At 42.2% G+C, this 23,455-nt stretch overlaps 1 long non-coding RNA gene across 1 annotated transcript in view; it reads right to left on the reverse strand.

Moving 5' to 3' along the window:
• Window positions 1-207: 207 nt before the first annotated feature.
• Window positions 208-23,455, reverse strand: part of LOC148442045 (uncharacterized) — a 70,420-nt gene continuing 47,172 nt past the window's right edge. The window contains exons 4-7 of the long non-coding RNA XR_015875920.1: window positions 6,793-6,864; window positions 6,517-6,694; window positions 2,732-2,842; window positions 208-267 (exon numbers count right to left, since the gene is read on the reverse strand). This is a non-coding gene — a long non-coding RNA (uncharacterized LOC148442045). The remainder of the gene's footprint in view (window positions 268-2,731; window positions 2,843-6,516; window positions 6,695-6,792; window positions 6,865-23,455) is intronic.

The following is a 23,455-nucleotide window of genomic DNA, read 5'->3' on the forward strand; positions in this document are numbered from 1 at the left end:
TACACAAGAACGCCGTTACGGAACCAGCGACACCACTGAGGAACTTCACAGCTATCCCGTATTGTACCTGTAACACTCTTTTGGTAGTGTCTACAAAGCACCACGCAATGACCCACAGATAGCACTACATGTAAGGAATGAGACTGTGCTTTTGTGCACAAGTTACTCTATGCTATAATCCTATCTCGCTGCGGATCTCACCTTTTCTGCAGGGTCTGTGCTCGCTTTGTCAAACTTTGAGGGTTTAGGAGCCACGATGGATAGCAGCTGAAAGAAACCAAAGTCAAGTAATCGTTATCACGAGATATAGGTCGCTTCCAGGTATTTTCAAATCAGAGGCCCTGCGCATTTTCAAGAAATCACACACTACAATTATCGGGGCGTTTAGTGGATATCGGGTGGGTCGCTCCGATAATTGCATTCTAGGGTGTAGAAGTTAATTTTATTTATTTTAAGTTAAAAAAAAAAAAAGTATCAAAATCTGCACTAATGGTTGTTTTGATGCCATCTAGTGGTCAGTGTTAGAAAATGCCAAGTCCAGACAAGAGATAACAGGCCTGATTCATTACGGATCGCAATATTGCGCACTCATGCATGCAGTTCAACTGCGATAACATGCAAATCCATTGCAATCGCAATGCAAACTCAGCACTATATAAGGACGCCAACTTTACATTGCACACATGCGTAATACTTAGCAGAATAGCGAAACCATCGGTACAATCGAGTACCATCGCAGACTCATGCACATTTGAACAAGCCCTGACCTTACTCAGAAATTGCTAACAACCACGCACACTTTGAGACCATGTATGGTAATGGACAATTTATGCACGCCCCTGCAACGGCGTGCGAACTGGCACACCTGCGTTTCCCTGACCACCACCCCCAGTCACCACCCAGAAACGGTGCTTCCTGTCAGTCTGCGTAGCCTCTGCGATCGCAGTCCCGATCACAAAAGCTAGTTTGCGCACTGCAAAGCATATGCATGCGCGGACGCAACAATCAGGCGACTGCGTGCGTAATCGCCGTTGCGTACGGTAATGAATCAGGCCCAATGTTGGGTTTGTATCATGGAGATGACCAATCCAAGCGCATTCCGTATCTGAAACCCCTAATCCTGGTTTCCCCGGTTAAAATTTTTTAATTCTGTTACCTACACATCTCAATTCATATGTTCAGACAATAGTAGCCGTTTAGCATGTATGGTACACAATACACGTACAGGACCAGAAAGCCGTTTAGCATGTATGGTATACAATACACGTGCAGGACCAGATAGCAGTTTAGCATGTATGGTATACAATACACGTGCAGGACCAGATAGCAGTTTAGCATGTATGGTATACAATACACGTGCAGGACCAGATAGCTGTTTAACATGTATGGTATACGATACACGTGCAGGATCAGATAGCAGTTTAGCATGTATGGTATACAATACACGTGAAGGACCAGATAGCATTTTAGCAGGTATGGTATACAATACACGTGGAAGACCAGATAGTTTAGCATGTATGGTATACAATACACGTGCAGGACCAGATAGCCATTTAGCATGTATGGTGTACAATACACGTGCAGGACCAGATAGCCATTTAGTATGCATGGTGTACAATACACGTGCAGGACCATATAGCCATTTAGCATGTATGGTATACAATACACTTGCAGGACCAGATAGCAGTTTAGCATGTATGGTATACAATACACGTGCAGGACCAGATAGCAGTTTAGCATGTATGGCATACAATACACTTGCAGGATCAGATAGCCGTTTAGCATGTATGGTGTACAATACACGTGCAGGACCAGATAGCAGTTTAGCATGTATGGCATTCAATACACGTGCAGGACCAGATAGCAGTTTAGCATGTATGGTATACAATACACGTGCAGGACCAGATTTTGGGAGTAGCCTCAGTCACATTCATTTCATCCTTGACCCTTCTCTCACTGGTTGTGAGCCACAGAAAGAGTACAGGGTGGGACACACTCCCACCTATAATGGTAGGACCATTTACCATGTATATAATTTAAAAGACTATTTCTGTGCAAACTATCACTCATTAACGTGTGGAGGCAGCTAGGTTACAACTATTTATTTTATGTACTTCCCACCAGTGTTCCTCTCACGGCCAGGTCTGTTACGCATTATTTTATGTACTTCCCACCAGTGTTCCTCTCACGGCCAGGTCTTTTACACATTATTTTATGTACTTCCCACCAGTGTTCCTCTCACGGCCAGGTCTGTTACGCATTATTTTATGTACTACCCACCAGTGTTCCTCTCACGGCCAGGTATGTTACGCATTATTTTATGTACTTCCCACCAGTGTTCCTCTCACGGCCAGGTCTGTTACGCATTATTTTATGTACTTCCCACCAGTGTCCCTCTCACGGCCAGGTCTGTTACGCATTATTTTATGTACTTCCCACCAGTGTTCCTCTCACGGCCAGGTCTGTTACACATTATTCTATGTACTTCCCACCAGTGTTCCTCTCACGGCCAGGTCTGTTACACATTACTTTATGTACTTCCCACCAGTGTTCCTCTCACGGCCAGGTCTGTTACACATTATTTTATGTACTTCCCACCAGTGTTCCTCTCACGGCCAGGTCTGTTACGTATGCACAGCAACCCAACAAAATATAGAGCTCCCTTGCTCAGGGACGAATAACTAATACGCCATTTGATACAATGATCTCTCAGCATTTGGCGCTTTCTCACCCGTATGGCAGCCGATAAACTCTGGATGACGAAGACGACGGGAATTCCAGCATTTTTAATGGCCTCCACAGCTTCATCGTGTCTGGTTTCTCTCAGATCTACACCCGACACCTGGAAATTATATTCAGAGGCAAATTATACACCTCAAATACAGGTTCTGTGTCACTATTCTATCATAGGAAACATTTTTAACAACTGAAACACATAATCAGTTTTATTGCAAATTTAGTAATGTACAAATTAGTACCAACATTTAAAACAATGCAACTGGAAGGGGGGAATGATCTACATAATGGCCAGACAGGGAGTACAATAATAAAATGCAATAATTCTAGATACCATAGCTTAAACTAATATTTAAATTCACTAGTTGATAACGAAGGCAGAGGTTTTACGGTACTCTGTGTTCGTGGGATGCAATTCCCACACTTGTCTGGGGTAAAAGAATGGTGAGAATGGTAACATGATGGTAACAGGATGGTTGTAATGGTAACAGAATGGGTAAAATGGTAACAGAATAGTTAGATTGGTAACAGAATGGTTAGAATGGTAACAGAATGGTGAGAATGGTAACAGAATGGTTAGATTGGTAACAGAATGGTGAGACTGGTAACAGAATGGTTAGAATGGTAACAGAATGGTTAGAATGGTAACAGAATGGTTAGAATGGTAACAGAATGGTTAGCACCTGTAAGTAACACCAGCGGCGATAGAGGCAGATAATTTATGTAATTGCAACTATTATCCAACAACTTGGTTACCTCTCCTACGGTCTCTGCTATGACTATGCTAAATACTAACAATACAATTATGTCATACAGAAGATTATGGAGATCGTCACAAATATTGGGGGTTGCAAAAAAAAGCTTTGAAGGGCCGCAGCAGACTAAAAGAGCCCTGTATCAGAACATAAGTCATCCGACAGGTCCTTATACTCCTGGCAAGAGACACATGAAGAACATTGAACCTGGTAAACGTCTCAATTGACATATGTAATACTTTAATATTTACAGATATTTTCAAACTTCGCTGCTAAGCAGATGCATGTAACCACACCCTATAGAGTCCTGCACTACACGATTAAGCTTCCTTGCAATGCAAGATGCTACCTAAATGAAGTTTGTATATTCATCATATTCTAAAAGGTCCTCCCACAAGTCAAAAATATATTGTTGGGTTATTGGGCTTCGCTTCTGACTAATTTTTCCCTATTGTTTGTGCGCACTTGTGTGCCTATGGTCGGGGGATTAGATCATAGGCTCCACAAATTGTACTGTACAAATGGTTAGATTGAAAAATACAGAAACTGTACAGGAACAAATCTTTAAAGCCTTGAAACTTAGGGTAAGTTGGTAACTATGCCATGGAAGTCCCAGGGGTGAGGAACCGGTAGGCGTCCAGCTCAGTGGAATAAGACGGGAAGGCGACGTCACCAGGAGGAACAAAATTTACAGAACTGTTCCACAAACTATTAGTCCCATGGTGCATTTACAGTGCATCCGGAAAGTATTCACCACGCTTCACTTTTTCCACATTTTGTTACATTACAGCCTTATTCCAAAATGGAATAAATTCATTTTTGTCCTCAAAAGTCTACACACAATACCCCATAATGACAACATGTAAAAAGTTTTTCGAGATTTTTGCAAATTTATTTAAAATAAAAAAAACTAAGAAATCACATGTACATAAGTATTCACAACCATTGCTCAATACTTTGTTGATGCACCTTTGGTAGCAATTACAGCCTCAAGTCTTTTTTGAATATGATGCCGCAAGCTTGGCAACCTAACTTTGGGCAGTTTCGCCCATTCCTCTTTGCAGCACCTCTCAAGCTCCATCAGGTTGGATGGGAAGCGTCAGTGCACAGCCATTTTCAGATCTCTCCAGAGATGTTCAATCGGATTCAAGTCTGGGCTCTGGATGGGCCACTCAAGGACATTCACAGAGTTGTCCTGAAGCCACTCCTTTGATATCTTGGCTGTGTGCTTAGGGTCGTTGTCCTGCTGAAAGATGAATCGTCGTCCCAGTCTGAGGTCAAGAGCGCTCTGAAGCAGGTTTTCATCCAGGATGTCTCTGTACATTGCTGCATTCATCTTTCCCTCTATCCTGACTAGTCTCCGAGTTCCTGCTGCTGAAAAACATCCCCACAGCATGATGCTGCCACCACCATCCTTCACTGTAGTGATGGTATTGGCCTGGAGATGAGCAGTGCCTGGTTTCCTCCAAACATAACGCCTGGCATTCATGCCAAAGAGTACAATCTTTGTGTCTCATGGTCTGAGAGTCCTTCAGGTGCATTTTGGCAAACTCCAGGCGGGCTGCCATGTGCTTTTTACTAAGGAGTGGCTTCCGTCTGGCCACTCTACCATGTAAGCCTGATTGGTGGATTGCTGCAGAGATGGTTGTCCTTCTGGAAGGTTCTCCTCTCTCCATAGAGGAATGCTGTAGCTCTGACAGAGTGACCATCGGGTTCTTGGTCACCTCCCTGACTAGGGAGGTGACCAAGATCCCCCGATCCCCCGATCGCTCAGTTTAGACGACCGGCCAACTATAGGAAGAGTTCTTGTGGCTCCGAACTTCTTCTTTTTATGGATGATGGAGGCCACTGCTCATTGGGACCTTCAAAGCAGCAAATATTTTTCTGTACCCTTCCCCAGATTTTTGCCTCGAGACAATCCTGTCTCGGAGGTCTACAGACAATTCCTTGGACTTCATGCTTGGTTTGTGCTCTGACATGCACTGTCAAGTGTGGGACCTTATATAGACAGGTGTATGCCTTTCAAAATCATGTCCAATCAACTGAATTTACCACAGGTGGACTCCAATTAAGCTGTAGGAACATCTCAAGGATGATCAGTGGAAACAGGGTGCACTTGAGCTCAATTTTGAGCTTCATGGCAAAGGCTGTGAATACTTATGTACATGTGATTTCTTATGGAGCATACACATGGTCAGATTTGTCAGATCTGTCAGATGAACGATTGAACGATTTTTGACCGCATTAAAATGAATGGAATCGTCCAAGTCTGACTGCAAACACATCAGATGTCAGATATAGTTATCTGACCATCGGGAACGCGCATCATTCAAATCGTTCATCTGACAGATATGTCAGATTTTCCTTCAGATATGACCGATTGAACGATTTTTTAAATCATTATCGTTCAGATCTGAAGAAAAGTCTGACCGTGTGTATGCTCCATCAGTGTTTTTTTTTTAATGAAATTTGCAAAAAAATCTCAAAAAAACTTATTGCACGTTGTCATTATGGGGTATTGTGTGTAGAATTTTGAGGACAAAAATTAATTTATTCAATTTTGGGATAAGGGTGAACATAACAAAATGTGGAAAAAGTGAAGCGTTGTGAATACTTTCCGGATGAACTGTAGCTGTAAGTTTTGAACATTTCAATTTTGGAATTTACTCTTAAATTCTCCTATTCCCAATCCAACCACATCACCCGGTAGAATGAAATGATCGTGGCAGTTCTGCAAACCATACTGCAAATTTACAAATACAGTGCAGAATTGAAAAGGAAAAAGCTGGATAATGGGGCAATTCAATTAGCGGCCTGGCCGTGAAGTGCTGTCCAGGAAAGTTACATCGCGACCAGCAACATCGCTAGTTTCTCCTTGCACCCCATAGAAAACTAGCGATGCTCAGCCTACCCTAATAGGCAAATAGGAGCGCAGCCAAACATTGCGGGATGTGTACAGCGGCACAGCGTCTCCAATTCAATTGGTCGGTAAGACTGTATTGTTTGTATTTGCTATTACACTTACTTCTAGAATTTTATCTCCAGTCTTCAAGGCATTGGTTCTCCCCGCGGGACTGTCTTCCAGGACCTGCTTAATAAAAATCCCTTTCAGCTCCTCCCCATTTTTGAGGCGTTTTATAACGGTTTGCCCACCAACAATGCTGATTCCAAGGGAAACTTCAGGCTCTCTCCAAATTTCTACCCTGAAAGGAGATCAGAAAACAGGAGATGATTGGACAACAGTAATGCAGTTATTGGAAGTGGTTAAAGACAGGGACGCACACTGACAGCTATGACATACACACGTGGGGCGCTCCAGTGGCTGAGTGTTGGGGTCTCCTCTCCTTCCCCTTCTTCCCGTTCAGGTAGTTTCCTATAGATAGAATAAAAGTGACAAATGTAATACAGAGTACAAGACAGCAGTGCATCTTACTGCAAATGCCATTACTGCCATGCAAGTACCATGTACCAGTACATCCATGCCCTGCACCTGGGGCGAAGCTGGGAAGATAGAGAGCACTGGGCATCACAGGAATTTTTTGAAGTGGCCACTAACTGACTTCCATCGTTTTGTGCTGTTCTGCATAGCACGGCTATAGGCTACATGAGCTATCGTATACTACTGGAAAAGAAGGATACAACCGTATATACTCGAGTATAAGCCGACTTTTTCAGCACATTTTTTGTGCTGAAAAAGTACCCCCTCGGCTTATACTCGAGTGAAGTGTAGCGCTGACCGGACGGAGTTCGGTAAGTGCTACACACTGCCAAACACACAGCCACCGGAGCCGGCAGCTGCGTGTTTGGTGTAATCAGCAGCGGCTGAGAGTCTGTCAGACTCTCAGTGGCTGCTGCTGCTCCCACTGCGGGAGCCATCTTCCGGCTCCCGCAGTGGGTAATGGGAGACACGTCGTCATGACGACGTCTCTACCATGCAAAGCGGCCGGAGGAGTGGATAGCGGCGGGACCAGGAGCGGGAGTTTCAGGTAAGTGATTTTTTTTTTTAATTCTTATCACGTCTCTCTCTATTGGGGGGGGGACTACAGGGGGCACTACCAGGGGGCGATTACTACAGGGGGCACTACCAGGGGGCGATTACTACAGGGGGCACTACAAGGGGGCGATTACTACAGGGGGCACTACCAGGGGGCGATTACTACAGGGGGCACTAAAAGGGGGGATTACCACTGGGGGCACTACAAGGGGGGGATTACTACAGGGGGCACTATAAGGGGTGATTACCACTGGGGGTACTGCCAGGGGGGGATTACTACTGGGGGCACTAAAAGGGGGGGATTACCACTGGAGGCACTGAAAGGGGGGATTACTACTGGGTGCACTACCAGGAGGGATTACTACTGGGGGCACAACCAGGGGGAATTACTATAGGGGGCACTACCAGCTGTTGCCATTTCCCACACTAGGCTTATACTCGAGTCAATAAGTTTTCCCAGTTTTTTGGGGTAAAAGTAGGTACCTCGGCTTATATTCGGGTCGGCTTATACTCGGCGTATATACGGTAATACAACATTAAAGGCACTGTACCATCATTAACGTAATGTCCAGACAAGTTATTATCCTGCTTTAAAGAGACACAGAGGAGAACACATTTGGTGCTTCTTACAAAGTTCGTACAGTGAATATAATGGAGAAAATAACTTCATATTAACTGCTGGCTCGTAAAATAAGTTATTAGACTTCCAATGAAAACCTGGGAAGAGTAACTGTGCAGCCTTTGGCTAATCACTATTGGTACCTGCGATATGGGACCGTTAAAGTGCCCCCCCTTCGTCTACACACAGTGAAGACCGACAATTTTGGGGCAATATTCATCACCGAGGCAATAGGCAAAAAAGTGCCTTGTGCCTCAGTGATGTCACTGATCTTTAGGAAATAGCTAAATCAAATATGGGCTCTTCATGCAAAATGTTCCAGGCGCCCTGCAAATGTGTAAGCGACATTAAAAAATGCACAGTACAGGCAACATTATTAACCATGACAAGGAATTAACGCTGCTACTACAGAAAAAAAAACTTCCAAAATACTAACAGGAAGCAAAATTACAACAAAACTCTACATCTATCTATGTTAAACAAAATTGAATCAAAGACGCAGTCTCACAGCTTTAACATTTAATGCGATCATGCCCAATATATTATTAAGTGTGACACCTACTGTATTTGCCTGAATGTATAACCGTTTATTAGATATCTAGATAGAGCCAGGAGCAATACAGGTTGAGTCTCCCATATCCAAAATGCTTGGGACCAGGGGTATTTTGGATATCGGAACATTCTGTATTTTGGAATAATTGCATGCCATATTAAAATATCTTAGCTATAGGGCCCAAATCTAAACACAGAATGCATTTATGATTTATATACACCTTATACACACAGCCTGAAGGTCATTTTATACCATATTTTCAATAATTTTGTGGCTCAAACAAAGTTTGTGTACATACATGAAATTTATTTATGTGTCATATACACCTTATACACACAGCCTATTGGTCAATTTATACTTTATTTTTAATAATTTTGTGCCTTAAACAAAGTTTGCGTGCATTGAACCATCAAAAATCAAAGTTTTCACTATCTCAGTCATGCTTAAAATATTCCGTATTTCGGAATATTTGGATATGGGATACTCAGCCTGTATCAGAAATGCATTCTTTTTTTTTTTTAAATATCTTTTTATTGAACAGCAATAAAACAATTATACATTGCACAATCCAAGAATTAGAGAAAATAAAATTATCTGATAAACGACTAGTCTGTTTCTTGGAACAAACAATAGACAAATTACTGTTAATCTTTTCAAACTTTTTTGGAAAATAGTACAAATATAGATTGAAATTATGTCAAAGTACAAAGAAACAAAGTACTTGAATATAATATAATGTAGAAAATTACAAAATTACAAATACTGTATAAAAAAATCGATATAGTACACCGTATAGAAATGCAAGTAAATATACAATCAATGTCACTCAAACTATGCAACTTATAGAGCCAGTGTAAGCAGCGATTGAATTTTGAGTTAACCAATTATCACATCAACTTCGGTATATCAGTCAATCGTTGCGTCAATATAATCTACATCAATGCAGAATTATATTAGAAAAAAGGGGGAGAGTTAGATTAAAATGATAAAAGAAACAGAAGAAGAAAGAAAGGTGAAATAGAGGGGGAATCACTGACAGAAGGTGAGAGATACCTTGTCTGGGGGGATTCACAGAGAGCTACATATAAATAGCAACAATAGGGGCATTTTAAGTGATATTTCTTAGCATAAACCATTCCGTGTTATCAAAGACTTTCCATATGTTATTCTGAATCTGGACCGGTAAACATTGTATGTATGGTTCCCATTTTTTGGAAAAAATCCGTACCCCTCTTTCGATGTTAAAGATAGCCATACGTCTCTCCGCATAAATAACCTCCAGCAGCGCAGTTTTCCATTCCATTAGTGTAGGTGCTGATTTTGAGATCCAGTAATTAAGGATAAGTTGTTTAGCTACTGTAACCATGACTCTCAGAGCAGGTTTCCATGGGCCCAAGGAGGACTCAGACTCCCATATTGAAAATTCTGCGAAAATAAGAGCTGCCGCATTTTTGGACAATTTAAGATGTATTGTATTATTTAGATAACACAAAATTTTATTCCAAAATCTATGGATCTTTCTGCAGTACCAGAGGTTATGCGAGAGAGAGGCATTAGAGCAGTCACATTTCACACAATTTCCCTCCTCCAGTGGCACAAAATGTCTCAGTTGGGCCGGGGACATATATGTACGATTTAAAATTCTAAGATGAATTTCTTGAAGTCTCGCTGACTTAAGGCAGGGTAAAACACGATCCAGATTCGCAACAAATGGCTCCAAGTCACATAATTCGGGTATCTCTGTGTGCCAAGCTTCCGCAACTGGTGCCCAAGCATGTATAGGAATTTCAATCAGGTATTTATATAAATGAGCTATTCTGAATTTGGTTGAGCGACATAAGAGTAGAATGCGACCCATTGTATCTGTGTTAATTGAGATCCATAAAGGATTATCTAAGGATTGAATGAAATGACGTACTTGTAGAAACATAAAAAATTGTGTACGAGGGATGTCATATTTATCCTGTAATTGTACAAAGGAGAGCAAATTGCCACCCGGATCAAATACATCTTTGATGGACATGATTCCCTTTTGATTCCACATTTTAAAAAGAGGAATGTCAAGTGAAGGGGGAAAACAGGGATTACCCCATAAGGGGATGTACGGGGATGAAAAAGGATTTTTCCCCAAATGTGTATTAACCTTCAACCACGTAGTGTAAGTGTCCCAGAAGAAAATATTAGAACGAAATATCTTAGGAATGTGTATTTTAGGGGTGTGTAACAAGGCTGCTGGGGCATATGGGTGAAATAATGCTTCCTCCAAGTCAGGATTAGTATAGTGATCGGTATGTAATAACCAATCAGTTATATATCGGAATATGGCAGCTTTTGCAAATGCAGAGATGCTTGGGATGCTCAGCCCTCCATCTTTTTTCAATAGGTAAGCTCGGGAACGCGGCATTCTGGGTTTCTTATACTGCCAAATGAATTTAAAAAAGATCTGCGTAAACTTCAGTACATCCGCTCTTGTTAAAGTAATGGGTAAAGTTTGTAAAAGATAGGCTAGTTTCGGGAACACCACACTCTTTATTACAGTTACTCGTCCGAGTAGAGAGAGTTTAAGATCTTTCCAATTCTGGAGTTGGGAGTTTAATCTATTTAGCAATGGAGAGAAATTAAAAGCATATAGAGAGGATAATTGAGCTGGTATAAATATACCTAAGTATTTTAATTTATGTGTTGCAATTGTGAAAAGAGAGGCTATGTGGGGATGTGTAGCTAAAAAAGTAGCTGCATCAATAGGGAGCAACTCAGATTTACTCACATTGATGCGATAACCTGCAAATGATCCAAATGTGGTAATTAGATCCAGAAGTGTAGGGATGGATCGTAGGGGATCAGATATAAAAAGCATCATATCGTCTGCAAATAAAGACAATTTACATGTTTGGTTTCTGATAGTAATACCCTTTACCTCCGTTTCCTGTCTTATTGCTATCGCCAATGGCTCTAGCGCAATTGCAAACAAAAGTGGAGAAAGCGGGCAACCCTGTCTCGTCCCTCTCTGTGTACAGAATACAGGTGACAAATATCTATTAGTGAGAATCTGAGTAAGGGGAGAAGTATATAAGGATCGTATGATCTCAACAAAAAGGGCGGGCATACCAAACCGACGCAGAGATTCAAACAGGTGATCCCAGGTTACCAGATCAAACGCTTTTTCTGCGTCTAAAGACAACAAGAACCGGGGATCACCCGTCTCGCCCATATGCAGAGACTGCAGCACCGTAAGGACTTTCCTAATGTTTGTGACAGAATTTCTGCCACAAATAAACCCGGTTTGGTCCGGGTGTATGATAGACGGGAGAATCAACTTCAACCGCTCTGCTAAAATTTTTGTCAATAATTTATAGTCTACGTTAAGTAGAGAAATGGGTCTATATGATGAAGGCAAAAGGGGGTCTCTGCCTGACTTCGGCAGAACTTTTATAATGGCTGAATTAAAATAGTGAGGGATTATTTTACTATCCATTATGGAGTTAAATACATTAGTTAAAGTCTCTGTGATTTGGGGACGTAATATTTTGAAAAACTCCCCACTCAGACCATCTGGGCCTGGGGCCTTGAACGTCTTGAGAGATTTAACAGCCTGATCTACCTGTTCATGTGTAATTTTGCCAATCAATATATCAGCCTGTGCAGATGAAATCTGTGGCAGGGTGTGTGATTCCCAAAAAGCCTCCTTTTTAGTGATATCTATTGGGTCTTGGGAATAGAGGTTTTGGTAGTAACGGAAAAAGATATTCGCGATATCTTTGCCATTGAATTGTATGGCAGAGCTTTCATCTTTGAGAGCTGCAATATTATTATGTGGCTTGGTACCTCTCAGCATGTTTGATAGGAGTCGGCTAGGTTTGTTGCCGTATCGAAAGAAATGTAATTTACCTGAGTATACATATTTATCATCCATTTGAGTGAGGATTTGATCAAAGTGTAACTTGCACTCACCATATGCGGCTCTAGTCACCGGTGAGGGTGAAGCTCTTAGAGCTTGAAATGCGGATGTTAAGGCCGTCTGTGCAGATCTATAAGTGGCGTCCTGTTCAGCCTTATATTTTGTCATAAAGGAGATAATTTCCCCCCTAATCACCGCCTTAGCAGTTTGCCAATATAAACCTGGGTTATCTTTATGTATTTGGTTGTTCATTTCGTAATTGGCCCAAGCAGACTCTAGCATTGACTTAAATTTAAGGGATGAGGCTAATTTTGCCGGAATCGCCATTGGGAGTATGAACCCAAAAGGAATTTCCCCTGTACATCCACCCACACCGGCGCATGATCCGAAATAGCTATAGTTTCAATCGATGTATCGATAATCATTGGGGATATTGAGTTAGATAAGTAAAAATAATCAAGCCTAGAAAAGGCGTTATGAGTGGCTGAGTAGTACGTGTATTCCAGATCAGTGGGGTGTCTCATTCTCCACACATCTAATAAATTCAATTCTTTGGCTATATAATTTAAACCTATTTTTGGTTGTTTGGGGGAGGAATGAGAAAAAGTTTTCCTATCTAAGGTTGGGGAAGCGACCAGATTGAAATCACCCCCTAATATAATCTTAGAATCTGCAAAAGAATATAATTTGTTAATCAATCCTAGGAAAAAAGATTTATCATATATATTGGGACCATAGATATTACACAAACAATATCTAGTGCCGTCTAGCGTGACATCCATAAGAATGTATCGGCCCTCTTGGTCTACATCAGAGGAGTGAATATCGAATTGAATACCCTTGCGTATTAGGATTACCACTCCACGTGACTTAGAACCAAATGATGATGACGCCACTACCTGGTGGTGCAGTGTGTTTAGCTTGGCGTGTTCTGTGGGAGTTAAATGAGTCTCCTGCAAATAAGTGATATCAGATTTAAGCTTATTAAGATATGTCAATATGCGCTTTCTTTTCACTGGTGAGTGAATCCCCCTGACATTCCAGGTGCAAAACCTAAGGTGGGAAGGCATCACAAGGTGTGGAAATTAGGTAATGCAAATAGTAAAAAAGTGTAGTATAAATGTTAATATACTCCCCATAATACCGGTCGGTGCTAGGTAGGTTCATAATAATATGAATGTCGGCTCTAGTATAAGTCATAAATAAGCTATGAAGGGCATGAGCTTCGTGATTCATACAGTATAAAGAAACAAATAGACAAATGGACATAGACATAAAAAGAAAATAAAGATAGATACTTATATGCAGAGATTGCGAATCAAATGCAAACATATAACCAAAACTATAGTCATTGATCTCAGCCTATTGAAAAGAAAAAAAAAAAGACAATAGTCTTAATAATAACTATAAAGCAACGTCACAAGTATATATGTAATTATAATCCTAAATCAGATTATAAACATATTTTTGAAGAAAAGGGTAAAACCTGGTAAAGGCATCAAAATAGGTATGGGACATCTTCCCGTAATCAATCATTATGATCCATCGTGGAGGGGTCCGAGGACTCTTTTACTTCATTAAGGAAAGCTTGGGCGTCAGCAACTTCTGTGAAATCTTTAGGGCCTTGAGATGAGAAAATGCGAAGTCTAGCTGGGAATAAGAGCGCGAAGCGAGTCCCTGATTGGATGAGCTGAGAGCAGACAGGGGACATATTTCTGCGTGCTCTGGCAACCTCCGCGGAGTAGTCCTGGAACAAGAGGATACGTTGGCCATCCCACTGAAGAGGGCCCTTCTGTCGAGCAGTTGACCATATCAGATCCTTGTGACGAAAATTTAAGCACTTGAAGATAACAGCTCTAGGGCGTGAGATGTTAGAATCGCGAAAAGGACCTAATCTATGTGCTCGTTCTATCTCAAAATTATTCAGTTCAGCCGAGATGCCGAGTAGCTCAGGGAGATCGGTTTGAAGAAATTTAGTAAGATCGTTGCCTTTAATCGTTTCCTTAAGACCCAGAAGTCGCAGGTTGTTGCGTCTGGACCTATTTTCCAGATCGTCTACCTTGGATAGTAATTGTTGTTGAGTGGTCGACATGGTAGCAACTTGTTGTTTTAGTTCCGAAAGTTCATGAAAGTTGACTCCGATCCTGTTTTCATTTTCACGCACTTGTTGTGAGACAGAAGACATTTGCGTCTTAATATCCGCCAGTGCCCCCATGAATTTATCCGCTTGGTTTTGCAGTAGTGGTTCCACTGTTTCTTTAATGGCTCTAACTATCTCTGCATATGAGAGAGGAGCAGGAACCGGGCCCATTGTGTTATGGGTAGTAGCGGGTTCGGAACTATGTGTATGTGGCATGTTTTCCACAGAGTCTGTAGGTTGATCTGTACGTTTGCTACTACCCCTGGCTCGATTTGCCTTGGGGGTGGGCTGTGGAGCCATGAACTTATCCATGTAGAGATTGGTCCTAATTTTCACCAGGTTATGATAATACTGAGGAGTGTGTTGCTTAGAAATGGCTGTGATCACAGACAGAAGATCCTTTACATTTCAAATAATTGTGAAGTAACTTGAAAAATAGGGCTGGAGCACCATCTGGTGGTAGAAGCTGGCACTGTAACTATTCCCCAGAGTAAAGGATATGTACATAAATATTGCCAAATTTATCATCAGCTATAGCTGGGGATTCAAAAGAAGTATAGAGTTGCAAGACTTCTGTTTATAAGCAGCTGTACGTTCTCAAGTATAGGGCTATAACTGGTAACACACAGTACCTTGTCTCCTGTATATGCAGTGTCTGCAAAATGGCGCCGTCTGTAAAAGGACCTTGAAGGGAGCCAGCGTCTGCCTTCTGCAATTATGATATGCGGTCGCGGGGACCCGTCCAGCGGCGTCCCCGTGTGTTCCCCTCGCTGCTCGCGCCCACCAGCTGACTGTCTGTGAGCCAGCATCGCGGGGTTTGGCAGTGGACCAGGCGCGATGCAGGAGCCGGGAGGCGAGGGCCGGAACCCAGCACCACGCACCGCGTCTGCAGTAGGCCGCGAGGTCCGGCAGCCCGAGTCCGGGAACCAGGATCCCGCTAGGCAATGGGAACACCCGCCTTGGGGGCAGAGATGGCTTGTGGCGGTAGGAGAGCCAAGAAGCACCGCGCACGGCCGGAGGGACTGGATCAGCAGGCTCAATCGTAACGGAGCCCCGACTCCATGCAGCTTTCCTCCTCGGCTTCCAGGCCACGCCCCCATCAGAAATGCATTCTAGAGAAGGCAAGGCAGACAGCACCACCTAGAGGAGACTAAAGAGCCAACAAATTACAACTAAGGCCCGTATTCAATTTGAGGCGAAAAGTCCAGACTTTTCGCCTGCTGGACTTTTCGCCTCCTTCACCTGTTTTCCAGGCAGAAAAGTATTGCGCGCGTGCCCACTATTCCCCGAATTCAAAGGACGCGAAAACGAGACCCGGCAAAACTGGGAGCGGCAAAAAAAATGGGAATTTTCGGGAAAACATCCTTGGACCCACCTAAAGATGAAGACATGGGGGTTCACTATGGGTACCCCCGTTTTTGCCTGCTGAAGGGAAGTCGGGTTTTTAAATAGCCGCGGCAGGTGCATAAATGCGGCTTTGAAGAAGGTGATAGAGAAGAGGATTTAGCAATTTTTTTGGGGGAAAAAATAACTATGCCCATCAAATTTGGGGTACATGAAAATGGGTGCAAGCATATTTTTAACTCCCTAAAATGATTTTTTAAACATTCTTCAATAATATACCTGCCGCTACCACCCGCAATGCAGAAAACACCTTCCGCATATAAGGGAACCCCTGTGGATTTATTATCGCTATTTTAGAAGTGTGTTCCCTATTTTTTTACAACCAAAATTAAAAGTTAATTTTTTGGGGTGCCCCCTTTTTTTTTTTTTTTTACATACATTAATTTGAGGGGCCATTCCCAGTGGTGCAGGCTATTTTTTTTTTAAAGCCTGCACCCCTAAACCCCAATTCTGCACTTTTTTTCACCAGCTAAAGGAAGGAGAAAACTTATCCCTGTTTTTTTACAAAGACTTTTCGCACCTAAGAAAAGTCTTTGAAATTGAATACAGGGATAATGCAAACAGGCGAAAATGATAACGGGTTTTCGCCTCAAATTGAATATGGCCCTAAATGTGCAACTTTTTTAAAAAAATGTTTCATTTCAGTAACTCTCCAATAGTCATTTTGCTGCAAATGGAGTACCCTCATTTTAAAGTAGGTGGACAAAGATTGGTACAGTAATTTTAATAAAGGAAATTCTGTTTGAACTAATAATGATGCACAATGATTCAGTAAAAGTTGATGCAGTAATGTAGGGAGGAAAAATAAAGATTACACTGAAAGGATGAATAGTTAACGTGCCCTATTTATACCAACTGTGCATACTGTACTTAGGGGCAGATTAATACTACATCACGCCATAGACCCAAAGCCAAATATTTATTTTATGCCTGAAAACCCCCTACTTTACACCATTTATTCTGTATGACGCACAATAAGCCTCATGCTTCCAGTATTTGCTGCTGCATCTCCCCAAGTTCATTGTAATATTCTGCACACCAAGATCATTTACATTACTCTGGCAGTCTGAATGGGTCCGGACATTGTGTACAGCAAGTTCCACTGACAGGCGTCACTTGGAGACGTGTTGGGGGTGCTGTCCCTCCAGGAAGGCACCTGAGCAGGATATTTATTTGGATACGTGAGTGCCGGGGTTTGCCAAAAAGTCTATTATATATATATATATATATATATATGTATATATATAAAAATTATCGGCACTCACCAGGTAAAGAGGCATAGAAAGGTTTAATTTACCATTAAAACAATAAGGTGCATAAGATCAGTCGACGTTTCGATCCCATTTAAGGATCTTTATCGAGACATAACAGCAGTTCCCAATAGCAAGACAGCCAAGTGCAAAGTCTATATATAATATATTTTTATATATATACATATCTTGGAGCTGTGGCTGTACATTGTTGATATGTCTGATTGTCGCTATCGTTGATATGTGCTATTGGCTTGAAAAAGGTCTGGATATGACCGAAACGTCGCTATGCTATTTCAACTTTTTGATAATATTGGAAAAAATCATCTTTTTGCTACATCTGACTGGTGAGTGCCTCCATTGGGATATAGATATATATATACACACACACATATATACACATATATATACACACACATATACATATATACACACACATATATATATATATACATACACACATATATATATATATATACATATACACACATATACATATATACACACACACATATATACACATATATATACACACATATACATATATACACACATATACATATATACACACACACACCTGTGAATGTTCAATACAGCTCTTTATCACAAATATACATTTAAATTCCGGCAGGACCATTGTACGCGGACCCAAAAAGGGATGGGGCTTCAGAGGGTGGGTGTGGCTATTGTGCACTAGGGTGAATAAGAGGCACAGACAGTGTAATGGTTAGCGTTACTGCCTCACAGCACTGAGGTCATGGGTTCGATTCCCACTACAGCCCTAACTGTGTGGAGTTTGTATATTCTCCCTGTGCTTGTCTGGGTTTCCTCCGGGTACTCTGCTTTCCTCCCACATTCCAAAAATATACTGGTAGGTTAATTGGTTCCCAACAAAAAATTAATTCTAGTGTGTATATGTGTGTGTACATGTGATAGGGAAAATAGAGTGTAAGCTCCACTGGGGCTGGAAATAAATAAATAAATGAAATAAATAAATGGTTTCCACAGATTATTTTGTCCTGATTTCTCCTGGATAAATGTTAGGAAGTATGACATAAGGCAAGCTGTACCTTCGGTAGGGATTTCCATTGAATGCAATAGTGAGGGGGTATATTGTGCTTGTGTGGGCGCTTCCAGGGTCAGAGCAAGCCTAAACTATGACTGTGATGAGTATCCCTAGTATAAAACTCACAGGAAGGTCAATACTGGCAATGAAAGGGTGTCATCCCATTGAGTGCTCTGCCATCAATAGCTGAAGGTTTTGAACTATAGTCGGACAACAATTTATGGCTGAAACATCAATAGTTCGCAGCCACGCATGCGCAAGCCTCTGAAACCAATGGTAAAACTAGGGGTGTTAAAATGGTAATTGAAGGCTCCATAGCAAGAGTTTGTAAGGGGCCCTTTGTACCACCCAATGGTGAAAAATATATAACACACTTAACTTTGAGAAGGAAGATGAGCCCCCCTCAGCTCTGGGCCCCACTGCAGCTGCATCCTTTACACCTATGGTAGTTACGCCCATGGGTAAAACCATCTACCTTTGCCAGCTAACCATTGATGGTCAACCCTAATTTTTGCCACCTACATAGGAGACCCATGGGATTTCAGGTACCTTTACCATAAGGGTCTTGTGTTATTATTTATGGTCCAATTCCAGAATTTAAGCAAAGGCTTTGTTCTGTCTCTTTCTGTGTGATCGATCAGGATCTACGAGATCTGCTTCACTTTCCTGCCAGCCCTGATTATCACCTTCACCAGTCCACTATCTGCTCCCAAGGGAGATTACTACAATAGGGGCTAGAACAGGGCAGCCAGTCCGCTAATAAACTGCACTAGAAAAACATTGGCCCTCATTCAGAGGCGGTCGCAAGAAGCGATCGCTCTCTCTGAATGAGGGCGGCCGCTTCCCTTTTTTTTTTAGTGTGGCCTCCTGGTCGCTAGCTAAGCTGTGGGTTACCACCCACAGCTTAGCAACCGACCAGGGTGATGGTCGCGATGGTGAACACCATCGCGACCTGCAACGAGACCCTAAGGTTGGGTCTTGGCAAACGCAAGCCCCAGGGAGCTTCCTGCTCTGATTGAGGTCAGTGCGGCCGCCCACAAAACGGCAGGAGTCCCTTAAGGAACGCCTCCATTTGTGAAATAACCCCTCGCCCCCAAAAAACAGGGTGAGCTGTCGATCAACATCGACAGCCGCCCCTTTTGTAGAGAGCTCCGGAGTGAGAGAGATTCTCTCTCGCTCCGGGGCTTGCGCACGCACAGCGCCGCACATGCGCAGGGCTAACCATCGACCAGGTTGCGAGCGCATCGGTGCTTGCGACCGGGTCTGAATGAGACCCATTGTTTCTTATTGTCAATAACAACTTTTTTTTTTTTTTCAACAGTTTCTAAAATTGGCCCCTACAGTGTATCACCGGTATAGGGGCATATTCAATTAGATGCAAAAAGTCCCGTACTTTTCGCTGACATCACTGGTTTTCAGTGCGAAGAAGTATCGTGCTCGTCCCCGTTTATCCCCGTAATCAAAAAGAAATCAGCGAAAACGGGACCCGGCGAAACTGTAACATGCGAAAAGTGCTGTCAGATTTGGGGAAATCAGCCTGACACCCCCCAAAAGATGCATCGACATTGGGGATCACTATAGATACCCCCGAATAGCTCTGCTGAAGGTATTTGGGGTTCTTAAATGGTCTCAATAGCTGCTATTTAGTGTCTTTGCATTAGTGGTGAAGAAAATTATTTAGCAGGTTTTTTTGGTGAAAATAAGTAGTCCCAGCAAATTTGGGGTACATGAAAATGGGTGCTAGCATATTTTAAAGTTGCTAAAGTGAACTTTTAATAAACGTAAAAAATCCACCTGCCGCGACCACCTGCAAACTTAAGAACACCTGGGGCATACTTGGGGACCCCCTGGAGTCTATTTTGCTAGTTATTAAGTTTGTAACTCAACTTTGGACTTTTTCGCCCCCAAAATGAAAACACTTTTTTGGGGTGATCTAAAGTATTTTTTAAACTTTTTTTACGCAGTTTACCTTTGGGGGACTGTCCCAAGGGTGCAGGGAGGTTTTCCGAGGTTTGCACCCCAAAACCCCAATTCTGTACTTTTTTTTGACACCTATTCATAGGCAAAACTTTTCACAGGTTCAAATACATTGGAGTTTCCGCACCGGTGAAAAAGTCTCCAAAATTGAATACGGAGGAAACTTTTCGCATGGCGAAATGTCACTCGCGATGCAGTTTTCTGCGAAAAAGTTTTTCGCACCTAAGTGAATATGGCCTATAGAATGGTCGATGTAACCTCCATAGCTGCATCAGTCATGTACCCAGCATCCCAATGCACCCGATTTAGGGGACTGTCCCGCACATCAGGACTATTGTCCCAATTCCAGGAGAACTGTGCCCCACTAATGGATTCCCCTCAATGCTGTGTGTGTGAGGGACAGGTGGGTGGGCACAGCAAGGGTGTTTGTAGAGCAGTATAGAGAGGACTGGGAGTGACCCAGCACTTTGGAAACTCTGGGTATACCCAAGGGGCACATGGCCCTGTTCTATTCTCACACATGGTCCTGAATACTATAATATATAATCTGTGAGGATCTGCCACCTCTTTATCTGGCCTAAGTTGTGTTTTTTCTGTCATTTATGTACCTTGCAATGCCCAAATAATTCTCCCCCCACCTTCCCCCCAAAAATTATATTACAAAAATCATATAACTAGGCCATTCCTTCAAGCTATTGTATGAAGAGGCGATGATCACAAAGAAGGCAGTACAGCAGCAGGATTTACTGTAAACTGAGCATAGGGAAGAGAAGGCAAACAATGGCACCTCTCCTGAACGAGAGCTCAGCAAGCAGATTATACTAGCACCAACAGAAGTTGTTCAATAGCATGAATAATTATTATTATTATTAATCATTTCAGTTTATATTAGACAAATTATAGGGTTACAGTTCTTTTAAATATTTTTCTTACGGATACAACTTTGGTAAAATAGACGACAGCTCATTAATTCTCAGCTTGGAGGTTTGTCCTACACGCTCATGCTGTAAGCAGATCTACTTGTGTCACTCAGAGTCTTCAGATGCCCTCCTGATTAGGTCATAACAAAATAAAATAAAATTCTACCCAAGGGAGATGAGAGAGCATAAAACTCGATTGGCAAAAAAGACGTTAATGGCACTGCACGATACCCTTCTGAAACCGAATTTATCATTCCATTACCGAGTCAGAAGTAGGGAGCTCATTATATCGTAATAAAATTATACACCTTCTGAAATGTTGTTAACGAAAACACAATAATGTTTTATGTGCCATCCTTACAAAAGCCAGATAGATCAAGCCTCGGAAACCCTTGCCGCTCTGTTGCCTCTTCTAGATCGTCAAATGATTGATCAGACTTCAACAGAATACGCATAAATATACCGGCACCTCCAGATTTTATACCCAGTTTTTAAACTGAGAATATGCCAAGTTTAATTTCAGTCCAAAAAAAGAGTAATAAAAGTACAGAAGCCTTTGGCCCATTTTTATTAATGATGGAGGAGAGACAAAGATACAGTTACAGAAATTGGCTATTAATGGTTGGTGTAAGGTTCTATACCAGGGGTCTTCAACCTTGGCCCTCCAGCTGCTGTGGAACTACACATCCCAGCATGCACTGCCATAGTTTTAGCATGCTGTTATATCAAAAAGGTGGCAGTGCATGCTGGGATGTGTAGTTCCACAGCAGCTGGAGGGCCAAGGTTGAAGACCCCTTTTCTATACTATATTACTGGGTACTTTGCCCTGAAATTTGTCTTTTTGTGATCAGTCTACAACAGAGGTTTTCAAACAGTTCCCGATTTCCAGGTCACCCAGCAGGTGCACAGGTGTACTCATTACTCACTGACACACTTTAAACGAGCCACAGTTGGAGCTAATTATTTCACTTGTGATTCTGTCAGGAGACCTGGCAAACATGACCCGTTTGGGGTCCTGAGGACCGAGTTTGAGAACCTGTGCTCTACAAAGATGATGTTCAAACAATTGCTTGAAGAGCCTTCAAAATACTACAAAACTTCTCCTACTAATAAAGTGTGTTTCAATGTTTTTATTTGGATGACACGTCAGGCCTGAGCCAAGTCTGTCCCTTACAGCCAATATAAAAAGGCTTCAGGGAGATACATGTGTCCTCCTAAATCTATCCTCAATACGCCATGCAGCGCGACATGCCTGACGTGAGGGAGCCGTCAGGTCCTGTGCAGCACTGGTCGCATCGGTAGTCTTTTTGTGCCAAAAATGCAGATCCTACAATGTGACCCCTTCCACCTGGTACAAAAAGCTCTGCTCCTGGATTTCTCTCTTAATCGATGACTGCAGCTACTTGTGGTGAAACACCTGCCTCATCTTTTAGCTAGCTCTACACAGGTGTCTGTAATCATTAATTAAGAGAGAAATCCAGGAGCAGAGCATTTGTACCGGGTGGAAGGGGTCATGTTGGAGGGTAGGAAAATGCATCTAAGGGCCGTATTCAATTAGGCTGCGAAAAACCCGTTATTGGCGATACTTTATCACCGATGACGTCATTTTCTCAGTTTTCACTTTTCCCCGTATTCAATTTCAAAGACTTTTCACAGGTGCGAAAAGTCTTTGGCAAAATCTAGGGATAAGTTTTCACAATAGAATAGGTGGCGAAAAAAAGTACAGAATCGGGGTTTTGGGGTACAAACTAAAAAAAAGTACCCTGCACCCCTTGCACTGTCCCCCCAAAAGTATTCTGTGTAAAAAAAAAAAAAAAAGAGTTCCACAGGACAGGACACTCCACAAAATGCAAAATGTATTAATTTTTGGGAGCAAAAAATAAAAATTGGGGTGACAAACCTTTTAAACTAGCAAAATAGACTGTGCGGGGGTCCCTAAGTTTGCCCCAGGTGTTTTTTGATTGCGGTTTGTTGCGGCAGGTGGATTTTTTCACTTTAGGGACTTAAAAATATGCTTGCATCCATTTTCATGTACCCCAAATTTGATGGGACTAGTTATTTTTCCCAAAAAATGTTTGTCAAAGACGCATAAAAGCACCTGTAGAGACCGTTTAAAGACCCCACATACCTTTAGCAGGGCTAT

Source organism: Taudactylus pleione, unplaced genomic scaffold (genome assembly GCF_031769625.1).
Source record: "Taudactylus pleione unplaced genomic scaffold, aTauple2 ptg001637l, whole genome shotgun sequence".
NCBI classification, from domain to species: domain Eukaryota; kingdom Metazoa; phylum Chordata; class Amphibia; order Anura; family Myobatrachidae; genus Taudactylus; species Taudactylus pleione.